Here is a 12,820-nt window from a genome sequence, read left to right on the forward strand (position 1 = left end):
CTTTGGTGAAGAGGCGAATGAACTAACACTGCTCAGGGGCATTTTATAGCTGTTGACAGGGGTTGGGCCATGATGAGGAAATGAAGTTTACAATAGACTGAAAGATCATTAATACAAACACTACCAGTCAAAACTTTTGAAACACTTGACTGAAATATTTCTCATGATCTTAAAAATCTTTCGATCTACATTTACGCATTTGGCTTTTATCCAAAGCAACTTACAGTGCACTTATTACAGGGACAATCCCCCCGGGACAACCTGGAGTTAAGTGCCTTGCTCAAGGACACAATGGTGGTGGCTGTGGGGTTAGAACCTGTGACCTTATGATTAACAGCCCTGTGCTTTACACTGTAAAAAATGTCCATAGTTTTAACGGTGAAAGACTGTAAATTAGCAACGGTAAAAACCTGTAAAACATTAAATAACCCAGCCGGCATTTCAACGTTGAATCAACGGTGAATTACCTTTCGATTTTGCAAAACGGATCAAAGTTAATATTGTGACGTCGTTTCACCGCGGAAGAAACAACGTTGATTCACCGTTGAAATCGCGACGTCGTTTCACTCTTACCTTTCGGGTTATGGTCTTCTGTCGACGTTGAATCACCTTTCGATTTTGCAAATTGAATCAACGTTGATATTGTAACCCTGTACCCGGCGTAGCCTACCTGTAATTTTGCTTAAACGTCAACACTGAAAAGTAAACTATGATTTTCGGTGCATATTTAGCATTTTCAGCAACTAATAAAACTTGCTGTACATGATTTGCAATTGGACGGCATGAAAAGAAAAAAAAACATTCTAACAATTAGATGTTCATAAATCTGCAGTGCAGGGATGAGATGCTTCATTTTCTAAAGAAAAAGTTTAACAATTACACCAAATGAAAAAATAATTTTCTTAGAATTTAAATATACATCTATATTGTAGGCTACATTTACACTTTCACATAATGTATTGAAAAAATTCTCGTTCAACAACAAAGCACTTTCTTAAGGGTTTAATGATATCAGAATGCAGAGGGAAAAAGCTTTTAATTCTAATTTCATACACACTGCAAATATTCACACAATAGCCTATATATAAATAATTACAAATATGGTTTGGAAACTTGCTCAAGTCTGTTTGACCAAAAATACATAAACCGTAACACTGACAAACACTAAAATCTTACCATTTCCAAACTTGTGACCAACATATGTACTCATTTCGTAACATTATAAAATCTCAACAATTAAGTGAAAAAGAATCCAAGTAAAAGTAAGGAAAGTTTGTAGAACAAGTAAGAAGTCTTTTGTAGAACTTCACATTCTACTAGCAACAGTCATTAAAAAAAAAAAGAAGAAAAAAAAAAGGTGTCTTCAAGGAAGAGTCTTCTTACGGCCACCACCACCCATCCTCTCTGGTGCATATTTTAAATATTTGGACATGGTCTCCATTACTTTTGTACTGGTTGTGTTGTGTGCATTGATGACTGCATCTAAAGGGAAAAAATCAAAACAGTCCAGATCAACAAAATTGCTATAAATTTATGGAAAAGCTTTTAAAGGGGTCATATAATGGAACATGCACTTTTTCAAGTTGATTGTACTGAAATGTGTGTTGGCTGTGCCTGTACACAACCATCCTATTATGATAAAAATCCATCCAGTGTTTTTGTTTTAATCTCCTTGTATATTTTCCCCTAACTCAAATCGAGCCGTTCGACCGTGTGACGTCACACGGTCGGACGCCCCTCCCAGGATTGTTGATTGACAGCAGCCCAGATAGCAAAAAATGTCCGCACGGCTTCTTTTTGCCGCTGTCCCCAAGCTGTCGGCTATAGGTGCGTCCCACTGGCGGTGATCCAGCGTTTGCCGCCGAATTCGTCACGCCCATTTCTTGCGAGATGCCACCGGCGGTCAGACGGCGGGCCGCCAGCGTCATTTCTCTGGCGGTTGCCTGCGGCAATTCGACCGCGTCGGCCGGCGGCAATCGACCGTGACAAGCCGCTTTGAAATACAGTCACAGCTTGACTCTCAAAATCGACCAGCCATTTGGCTATTATTATTTTTGCTCCAAAGCCATTAGGGTTTATAACAGATTCTTGACTCTTGATTCCATGATAAGGTAAGGTTTAGGAAATGACATTTAAATTACTTTGAAACTCTGAAGCGATTATACAGTAATATATGTAAAATATATTGAATTATTTATGCACTTAGGTGAAAATTGTTTATATTTCTTTGATTGATGCACACTGAGACATGCACCAATAAACCAAGAATAATTCCTTTTTGTAAAACTTACTTGGCAATAAATATCTTTCTGATTCTGATTAGGTTTAAAAATAGATATTTAATACAGGGTATGAAAAATTTAGCAGAATAAATTGATGATGTTAGACTTTTCACCAATGCCTGTATCAGTGAACAGTGAAAGACATCTGTCCCCGTTTTGACGTGAAGGATAAACTCAATGAAAAAGCTTTCTCCCCTGGTTTCACAGTTGCGCAGAAATTTCGTTTGTCTGTAATTTTTTTCCAACCTCGATTTTTTTTTGTTGTTATTTTACCTTTTACAGGTAAGGGATTCATTTGCAATTACGACCTGTACTAATGTTTAAGAAAGTGTGAAAGTCCCTGTAAAGGCAATACAAATTAAATAATCCAAACACACTATACATGGTAAAAATTTATTGCTAAAACACATTACACTGTGGACTGTGAAGTACTGAATTGTGTAGTTAAACCGTTAAACAGTTTTGCACCAGTGCTGTGTTCAGGATTCTTTTGGTGAGGGCTAAAGCGGTGGCTCGATGACGCACTGGACCCACCGAGGCAGGCCCCTCCCGTAACAATATGACTAGAGCACATTCGGTTCAGTTTGCCATTCAATCACGAGTTACAGTCAGACTCAGTACTAGTTTCAACAGCCTACAGTTAGCAAAGTCATCGACTACCATCGTTTAAGTAAGTACATGTTTCCTTTTTGTGTAACGCAATATTATGTTTACATTGTTTTTAAAATATCTAAGTTAGTCACCATTGTTCTTGCAGTATGCTGCTAGTCCAGTAGCTAGAGTGGCTAGAAAGTGTTAGCTAACACGTGCTGTTTTGCCCTCCTTACAGTACACACTGAGGTTAAGCATTACATAACAAAACAATGATGTATATAGGTTGTGTAAATGATTATATTTGTCGAACAAGAATGCTGCTAGTTCAGTTCACAATGTAGCTATAGTGGTTAGAAAGTGTTAGCTAACACGTGCGGTGTTGCTTTCCTACAGTACACACTGAGGTTAAGCAATGTTGCTAGTAACATTACATGTAGCAAATAACATTTCAACATACAGTAGTTAGCCAAAGCTTTACATCTAGAAAGATTAAGTATCGCTTGTGTTTTTTTTAACAAAACAAATGAGGTATATAGGTTGTGTAAATTATAATGATGTTTGTCCGAAGAATTAGGCTGCTAGTTCAGTTCACAATGTAGCTAGAGTGGCTAGAAAGTGTTAGCTAACACGTGCTGTGTTGCTTTCCTTACAGTACACACTGAGGTTAAGCGATATTACGAGTAACATTACAATGTTATTTGCTACATACAGTAGTTAGCCAAAGATTAAGTATAGCTTGTGCTTTTTCTAACAAAACAATGATGTATATAGGTTTTGTAAATGATTATGTTTGTCCAAACAATTAGGCTGCTAGTTCAGGTCACAATGTAGCTAAAGAGTGGCTAGAAAGTGTTAGCTAACACATGCTGTGTTGCTTTCCTTACAGTACACACTGAGGTTAAGCTGATATTACTAGTAACATTACATGTAGAAATGTTATTTGCTACATACAGTAGTTAGCCAAAGCTTTACATCTAGAAAGATTAAGTATAGCTTGTGCTTTTTTCAAACAAAACAATGATGTATATAGGTTTTGTAAATTATTATGTTTGTCCGAACAAGTATGCTGCTAGTTCAGTTCATAACGTAGATACAGTGGCTAGAAAGTGTTAGCTAACACGTGCTGTGTTGCTTCTGTACTTCTAGGATTTAAGGGGATTATGATGAGTTCTATTTCTCTGAACTGTTGTACTTTTTATGTTGAGGACAATGCTGTGTTCACTTGAAACACTACACTGAATGAATAAATTGTATGTTTAACATTTTCACTGTTCCATATATGGCTGTTCAGTTGTCTCCCCACTGCATAGCTAAACGTTAACAATGTGGTTTTGTTAACATTTTCTTGCAGATACGTTGACCAGAGCATAACCTGTCATCTTCACCCAAGAGACCTACTGTTGGACAATTCTTTTTGCTTTAAAGGTAAATGCATCATTAGTCACAATGTCTAGTTACTGGGCCAAAAGGAGAAGAATATTGAAAGGAGTTGAGAGGGACAAACAGGAAATTGAAGCTGCAAACAATGCTCTACTTGCTGTTATTCCCGACTTTGACCAAGTAAATCCTCCTGTTAATGAACATCAACATGGAATGGCTACAATAAGCCATGGACAAACTGTAATCCCTGAAGCACAGGAAATAACTGATGATGAGGTATATGGACCTTCTGAAATGTTTTCCTCAAGCACGGAAGATAGTGAAGAGGAAGGGGATTGCCTAAGGACACAATTGGCAGGGTGGGCTATTGACAACATGATCCCCATGTGGCACTTGGTAAGCTTTTAACCATTTTGTCCAAGGATCATCCAACCCTTCCTAAAGACCCAAGAACCCTTCTGAAAACAGTGACTTGTGTTAAAACAACCGAACTCTCAGGTGGTGTATACCATCACTCTGGAATTGAAAGTGGGATACTATCGCAGTTGTTAGTGTCTCCCGAATTGCAGAAGTTGACGTCAGTTTCAATGCAAGTTAATGTTGATGGACTTCCACTTTTCAAAAGCTCAAATGCCCAGTTCTGGCCAGTTTATGGTTTAATTGAGCAATACGTGGGTAATGTCCAGCAAAACAAACTTCCGTTTGTCATTGGTCTCTATTATGGGAAGAAGAAGCCAAGCAGCCTTCACTTTTTGAATCCTTTTGTAGGAGAGGCACAGCGACTTGAAACAGAAGGAGTTCTGTTTGAAGGGAGATCACTTCCTTTCAAAATATCAACGTTCATCTGTGACGCCCTGCTCGTGCACTTGTTAGAAATGTCAAAGGTCACAGTGGATATTATGGGTGTGACAAGTGTGTTCAAAAGGGGTCCACTACGAGAACAGGATGACCTTTCCACAAACAGATGCTACTCTGAGATTAGACAATGCAGTCCGTGATGAACTTTCTGATGACAGTCATCAGTGTGGAGAAACGCCACTGGCATTGTTGTCTGTTGGTTTGGTCACCCAGTTCCCACTGGATTATATGCATCTGGTATGCCTTGGAGTGACAAGAAAGTTGTTGCATCTTTGGCTAAAGGGACGGCGGCTGACAAGATTTTCGCCCAGCATGGTAAAAGAGCTCTCCAGAGTACTCCTGACCTTCACACCTCATGTTCCGTGCGAAGTTCAACAGGAAGCAACGATCCATGGAAGATGTTGATCGTTGGAAAGCTACAGAATTCAGGCAGTTCCTCTTGTACACTGGACCAGTCAGCTTAAAAGGCCTTGTACCAACTCAAGTGTACAACAACTTCATGCTGCTTTCAGTTGGCATCACCATCCTACTGAATGTATCCCTGTGTGCTGACCTCACAGACTATGCACACGGAATATTGGTTCTCTTTGTTGATCACTGCAGCAAGCTTTATGGAAAGGAACATGTGACATACAACATGCATGGATTGGTGCACCTCTGGCAAGATGCAAAAAAGTATGGTGTTCTTGATAACATCTCATGCTTCCCATTTGAAAACTTCCTTGGACGCTTGAAGAAACTGTTGCGCAAACCTACACAACCACTGGAGCAGGTTGTTCACCGATTGTCGGAGAGAAGTCAGCACAGAAGAACAAACATCTCCAAAACAAGGCCCTTGAGGGAGCACAACCATGGACCACTCCTCAATGGTCTTTCTGTGAAAAAGCAGTATGAGGAGTATTACTTTCAAGACTTTGTTGTGAAACGTTCAGAGGGAAACAACTGTGTCCTGTTGGAAAATAAGGACATAGTTGTTATAGAGAATGTAGTCGTTGATGAAATGGACAACACTTTGGTCATCTACAAGAGGTTCCGGAACATGGTCGATTTATTTACTTACCCTGTGGAATCTTCCAAGCTGGGCATTTTTCATTTATCTGGCCTATCAGATACACTCCGCTTTTCCCATATAGCAAATGTTCAGAAGAAATATTATCTTCTTCCTTGCCCGGATGGAAAGGCTGGTTTTCCGTTGATCCACTTGTAAAAATGACACTTGTTTTTTTTTTTTTTTTTTTTTGAAGGGGTGAGCATTTTGAATGTTATTGTTTTTTTTTTCTTCTGAAAATTAATCAAAATGTATACTTTATGCTATCTTTCTTCTATTTTTGATGCTGTTTGCCATTGTTCAATTTATCAACGAGGATGATCAGCCATTTGCAGTGGTTCCGCAAGTGTGGCTCAGCAATGACATGTGCTATTGGCCCCCATTTGACCTCCGCAAAAAAGACAAGGGAAACAATTTAGCCATCCGCTGTACGTCTCCACACAGCACCTGGGAGAAACATCATTTTAAGTTTATGAAGGAGCAGGTAAATGGGTCTGACTTGTGCATTTGATATTCCTGCATTTCATCTGTGTAATTTCTTTGTCTGTTTATGGTGGATAACTGACTTTCATTCATTATTCCCTGCTCTAGAATCTTGGCAAGAGGCAATGAGATATTTGGTGCGCTTCCAAACAGGTTCCAGCATTGAAACGACGGATGATGACAAGAAGGGAAAGCGAAAGAGAAGCTTAACTTCCAAGTACAGACCCCAGGCCTCTTCTGATGAAGAGGAGTCTTGTCTTCCAGATGCACCAGCAGTGCTGTCGTTTCAGCAACCTCTTTTGAGCTTTGAAAACCTTGTTCCCAGTAACAAGGTTTCAGTGCTGCCCGATGCTCCAGAGGTTGCATCGATTCCAGAAAACCAGGAAAATGTTGAGCCATCTGTAGATTTCAGAGCTGGTATGTAAAATGTAGTGCTGTGAAGTTTGATTTGTGATCCGCCAATAAACTATACACTTTGTTAGATTTTAAAATGTCAGTTTCCTCTTTCTCAGAACCAGGTTTCTCCCCAGTAATCCAGACTCCACTTCACAGAGCCAAGAGTTTGAGTACAAGTAAGTAATGTAATTTGTGATGTTTTTTGTCTTGGAAACTATTGCTTCTATTTAAGAAGAGGAATCCTTTAATCATCATCTGTTTTTCATTAGGACACTTGACGGGTTACTCACCGCAGCAGTTTGTGGATGAAAGGTGTCGAGGTGTGTTGTACATTCCATTTGCTTTGCACAGTTCAATTATTGTTTCATTACAGAATATGCAATACTCTGTAGTGAAATTAAAGCTGTTATGTTTGCTCCCCAGCTCGTCAAGTACTAAGCTTTACACCCCCAGCAGCACATTTACCCTGGCAGCATATGGGTGAAAACGCTGGAGGTATGTAATACGCTATGCTAAACTAAGTGTTACATTTAAGTCCAATTCATTACATGTATCCAATAACTCCACACACATTTTTAAATGTCAATGATTTTCAATAGGACAAAGTCATCAGCTCAGGTATTGGCCCTTGGACTCCCCTGGCACCTCGTGTACAGCATGAAGTTTTCTGCTATGAAGGTATTTTCCAGGCCTATGTCTTAGTGTCCAGTGTTTTAACAGTATTGAAAAAAGTGCCTTTAGTTGTTGTATTTTTTTAAATGTAGATTTCCAGAGACTCCAGAATGAGAACCAAGCCCTGAGGGATGAGAACCAAGCCCTGAGGGATGAGAACCAAGCCCTGAGGGAAAGCAATGCACCAGCAGGTGAGAACATGCACTCTTTCTTAAATTTAACTTTTTTGTGTGTGATGTAGGTCCAAAATTACCATATGCCTTTCATTTTGTAGCTTCGGATGACAGCGGATCACTTCAGGAGCAGGTGAAGCAAGTTGGGACAATGTTAAAGACGCTTGCTCGCGACTGGGCAATCAGGTACAACTTAGTAACCTGTACATCTAGTAGACCTAGATATAAATGTCATAGTTTAGTAGTTGAAGGACCAGGACTGACTACTTTATTCTTTTATTCTGGGGACCCCTGTAGGTGCAGATCAGACCCTAATTCTGCGGCGTCTTGGAGAGTTTGGCGATGTTGTGCGAAGCATGGACATCAAAATGGACACTATGCTGCAACATTTTAGTGCCGGTGTGTCCGTTGGAGGGTTATCCCTGCCAGGGGATCTGTTACTCCCACTAGACACCCAGGACGATTTAGCGTTGCTTGACAGCAGTCTGAGGCAGGATAAAGAGCTCCAGCAACGATTTGTAAGTGTGCTGATTTCGTTTATAACGCCATAGGGTTATCTAAAATTAAGATTGTACACTGCATATTCTACAGTCTGAATCCACAGCCGGTCACATTTTAAATTTATGAGAAGCTTCAGAGAAATGTAATTTGTAACCCTTTTTTTTTTTTCTTTCAGCTTCGGTTTTTGGCAATCAAGTGTGGGAGGGACCTCAAGACAACTGTGTGGCGAATGCTTGAGAGTATCTTCTCTAATCGCCTTTCCATTAACACAACCTGGACTGGTGCAGGGAATAAGCATGTTTTAGAGACATGTTCCTGAAGACCATTGTTCAAAGTAAGTTGGCTATTTTTTTTTATATTTAAGTAGATGTGTATGACCTTATGCCAATCAAATGGAATGACAGATCTTTATTTTCTACAGGAGCCATCCGGAAGAACTTCGGCAACCCAGGATGCCACTGATGAGGCGATCCAGGTTAACGCTACGCATTACCTGAAAGGAGCAGCTGACCGTGAAGGTGGAAAAAGCGCCGCGACAGCTGAGAGGGACCCACAGCCGACCCCTCAAACCTAGGCTGACTACCGACACCCCTGCTAAAAGTGTCAGACTAAACTCACTCAATCCACACTCTTCACTAGAAATTGCTGTTTTTTTTTTTATTTTTATTTTTCCCCATCTCGTGACCCTGCCTTCAGGGCAGCTCCTTGGATGAATATGGGATGTTTTTTTTGTTTTTTTTCCTCTCATGACCCTGCCTTCAGGGCAGCTCCTTGGATGAATATGGGATGGTTTGTCTTTTTATACAGGCATACGAGGAATCACTGAAGATGTGCCAATTTGCACTGCCTCATTCTGGAGGTCGAGGAAAACCAGACCCCAACCACTCCAGACATTGTGATTGACTGTGTTCTCAACAGCCAGATTTTCTGCTGTTAATTGCATTTGTTCCCACTTATTGTCATGTTTAAGTTGAATGTAAAACTTTACATTATCCTGCACATTCTTTGATACCAAAGATCTCAATTATTTAATATACAATTTGCTGCTTATTTCATTGTTACAGTGCTTAACTATTCTATTTTTAAATATAGCTTATAAATCCTAGATTATACATCTAATACTTGATATTTGCACATTATCTGGTAGCAAATATTCTACTTACCGTGACTTTAGTATTGGCTTATTTCATTCCGTCAGTGCTTAACGATTCTATTATAGTTTGTAAATCCCATTTCATACCTCTGATATTTGATATTGCACTTTTAACTAGTACCAAAAATTCTACTTTCATTCCATCAAAGTGCTTAACTGTTATTCTATTAAAAATAGCTTGGTTATACTATTTCATACCTTTTGATATTGCACTTTCACTAGTACCAAAAATTCTACTTTCATTCCATCAGTGTGCTTAACTGTTATTCTATTGTTAAATATAGCTTGTAAATCCTTGTGCCACAGGTCAGCATTGCAGTTATAATGGCATATTCTACTCCAGAGCTTTACTCTAAATTATTACCACTTATCCTATTGTTAGAAATGACTTGTAAATATGATGTTATACCTCAATTTATTTGATATCCTGCACTTTATTTGGTACCAAATATCCTCATTGCTTATGTTTACTGGTAATTCTTTTCATCCCAGAGCTGACCTCTTTATATTATTTACAATTGTTGTAAGTGTTACAACATATATATATATATACACAATAAGCGGCGGCAGATCGCTCGAAAAAAGCGGTTTGCCTCCGGTCGTCCGCCGATATAACGTGCGGCGGAGCGGCGGCTGGCCAGCGGGCGTCCAGCTGAACGAGCGGTAGGAAGGCGGCTGCCGCTTTTAAAAAGCGGCTGCCGCCGGCGGACCGCCGTCGAACGTGTTTGCGATCTCGCCATTCTGCCGCTTCTACTGCCGCCGGCGGACCGCCGACTTATTGCTATCTGGGAGTGTTTCAACACAGATCCGCCCTCGCTCGTGAGCGAGCTGTCAATCATAGTCCGTCATCATTGTTGATACACTGGAGCAGAATGGTGCCTAAGCGATTGTGATGTTCTGTTCTTCGATGTAATAACGAACACAGCAGTCATTTTGATGTTCCTAAATCTGAACCGCTGAAGACGCAGTGGCTGAGTTTTGTTTACGATGGGAAAAACGAAGTTTTCATTTAGACCCTAAAGATTCATATTAACTTGTACAAAAATGGCATTATATGACCCCTTTAAGGATGTCAAAGTTATTAGTCAAGTCATCTTCATTTATATAGCGCTTTTAACAATGGATTGTTTCAAAGCAGCTTTACAGAGATAAACATATAACTTAAGGTAGCCGAGAATGTTTTGGCTTTATAGCGATTCTCGAATAATGTTATTTCCAGCTAAAGTTAGTTTTGATTGATTCACCTCCGTCACAATGATCATTTGTTATTAAATTAGGGGCCGCTAAGACGACGGCGTTCTCTCTAAACAGACTTTAAACACGTAACCTGTGATAAACGCTGATGGTGTTCACATGCGCATTGAGAATTGAATCTATAGTTATGTGCTTTTGAATATATATGCGCAGGTTTGTAATTCCCTACAAACCATGCCTAAACAAACTACTTCTCTTGCCTATAATTTGATACAGAATTTTGTTTTATTTTATCACTTGCGTAGGTACGCTGAACCGAATTCACAACGTATAATAGCCTAATTTAGAGATCACTTTTTTTTTAACCGACTACCGACAACTTTGATCGGTTAAAGTTGATACGGTCAACCATCGGCCTATTGAGCCAAAACACCCACCAGGTAATTGTTGGTATATAGATAGAGTGAAGCAGCCAATTGGCATATGGGGATGTTTAGGAGACCATGATTAACAAGAGGCCATTGGGTAGATTTGGCCAGGATGCTGGGGTAATACCCCTGCTAATTTTCAAAAGGCATCCTGGGATTTTTAATGACCACAGAGAGTCAGGACCTCTTACTAGTCTCACTCAGAGCCATATAGAGAGAGAGTTGCGACAACTCCAATGGAACGTTTTTTTTACAGCAATGGCGGCTCGTGGAGCCTCTCAATAGTTCCCGGAAGTAGCAGCAAACACATGCTGCGCAGTAGGGCTGCAACTAACGACTATTTTAATAGTCGACTAGTCACCGACTATTGAAACGATTAGTCGACTAATCGAAAAATTATTAATTTTTTTTTTTTAATTTAGCATGAGATTGCTTTAATTCTGTGGAAAATTATAGTAAACACAAGAAAGAAGGGGGTACTTCAATGAAAAATGCATATTTTATTGAACTTTGCTGCTGATAGGCCGATTCATACTAAAAGTAAATAAACTGGGCTATCATTTGTTGAAACCCAGCACCATCGACCATGGAGAGCGGCCTCATATCATAGATCAGCATCTGCAATACTGACTCAGTGAGGGCATTCGCCTGTTGTGGGGTGCACGTCTGATTCTTTTGCAGAAAGGGGTCCATGGTGGCTCTCTTCTTCAGACTGCATGCATTTAATTTAAAATACTTTTGTCAGGCACAGTCGGGCATAACGTTAAATCCTTTTTTTTTTCTTTTTTTTTAACGAAAATACGCTTATAAAACGTACAATGTATATCCAAAACAAAACGTATTAGCTTCCATGTTATTTAAATCTTACCGAGGCGAGTCAAACTCCGTTTCATTCAACTGTCCGACGTGCTTTCTCTTTAAATGTTCGTGCATCACCGAGGTGCTGCCGTGATACGCAAGGACTGCTTTGCAAACCATGCAGGTAATCTTTTTATTCGCCCTATCCAGGCTAAAATGCTCCCAAACTTTAGATGTTTTGGTACGCGCAGCTGCTGCGTTGGACCCCGCCATTTCTGTATGTTATCACTCAGCAGAGAAGCTAATGCGCATGTGCGACTCTCGGCAGAGATTGTAATGAAGAGAGGTGCCTCGGTCGGAAAAAAACATGTCTGGCGACAACTTCGACAATGAAATTCATTGTCGACTAGTTCTATTATCGATTTTTGTCGACAACGTCGACGAATCGTTGCAGCCCTACTGCGCAGTAGAACAAACCGTTTGCGACGCACTTTTAAAAGGTGAGACGTTTAAAGAATAATATTATCTTATTCTGTATATTATCAGTACATCTAAATAAAAATAACTTGTAAATTAAAACCTTATAGTTGAGTATTACTCATTAAATTAGGAGGTAAGGGATGTTATCGGATAACTAACAGATTAGGCAAGGATTGGAGCTGGATAACGTTAGTAATGAACACCCTATTAATTGTAAAATCTGTTTTCTTGATTCAGTTTCATCCATGGTTTAAAAAAAAAAAAAGTAATATCGTAATATATTATTAAAATTTAAAATAACTGTTTTCTATTTTAATGTATTTTAAAATGGAATTTACTCCTGTGATGCCAAGCTGAATTTTCAGCCTCATTACTTTTGA

At 39.5% G+C, this 12,820-nt stretch overlaps 3 long non-coding RNA genes across 4 annotated transcripts; all 3 read left to right on the plus strand.

Annotated features, from left to right (window-relative positions):
- The first annotated feature begins 2,854 nt into the window (after nt 1-2,854).
- Nucleotides 2,855-8,676, plus strand: LOC127627444 (uncharacterized). 2 transcript variants are annotated; one of them, XR_007968553.1, is made up of 3 exons: nt 2,855-2,952; nt 8,220-8,404; nt 8,563-8,676. It is a non-coding gene; the product is annotated as an uncharacterized LOC127627444 (long non-coding RNA). The 2 variants fall into 2 exon arrangements; XR_007968552.1 differs by lacking the exon at nt 2,855-2,952 and adding an exon at nt 8,061-8,072 and having other exon boundaries at nt 8,184-8,404.
- Nucleotides 6,814-7,537, plus strand: LOC127627445 (uncharacterized). The gene is made up of 4 exons (XR_007968554.1): nt 6,814-7,062; nt 7,158-7,217; nt 7,311-7,361; nt 7,465-7,537. It is a non-coding gene; the product is annotated as an uncharacterized LOC127627445 (long non-coding RNA).
- Nucleotides 7,655-8,039, plus strand: LOC127627446 (uncharacterized). Its single transcript, XR_007968555.1, has 3 exons — nt 7,655-7,719; nt 7,806-7,904; nt 7,988-8,039. It is a non-coding gene; the product is annotated as an uncharacterized LOC127627446 (long non-coding RNA).
- Nucleotides 8,677-12,820: the final 4,144 nt, after the last annotated feature.

The sequence above is a fragment of the Xyrauchen texanus genome, chromosome 34 (genome assembly GCF_025860055.1).
Source record: "Xyrauchen texanus isolate HMW12.3.18 chromosome 34, RBS_HiC_50CHRs, whole genome shotgun sequence".
NCBI lineage: Eukaryota > Metazoa > Chordata > Actinopteri > Cypriniformes > Catostomidae > Xyrauchen > Xyrauchen texanus.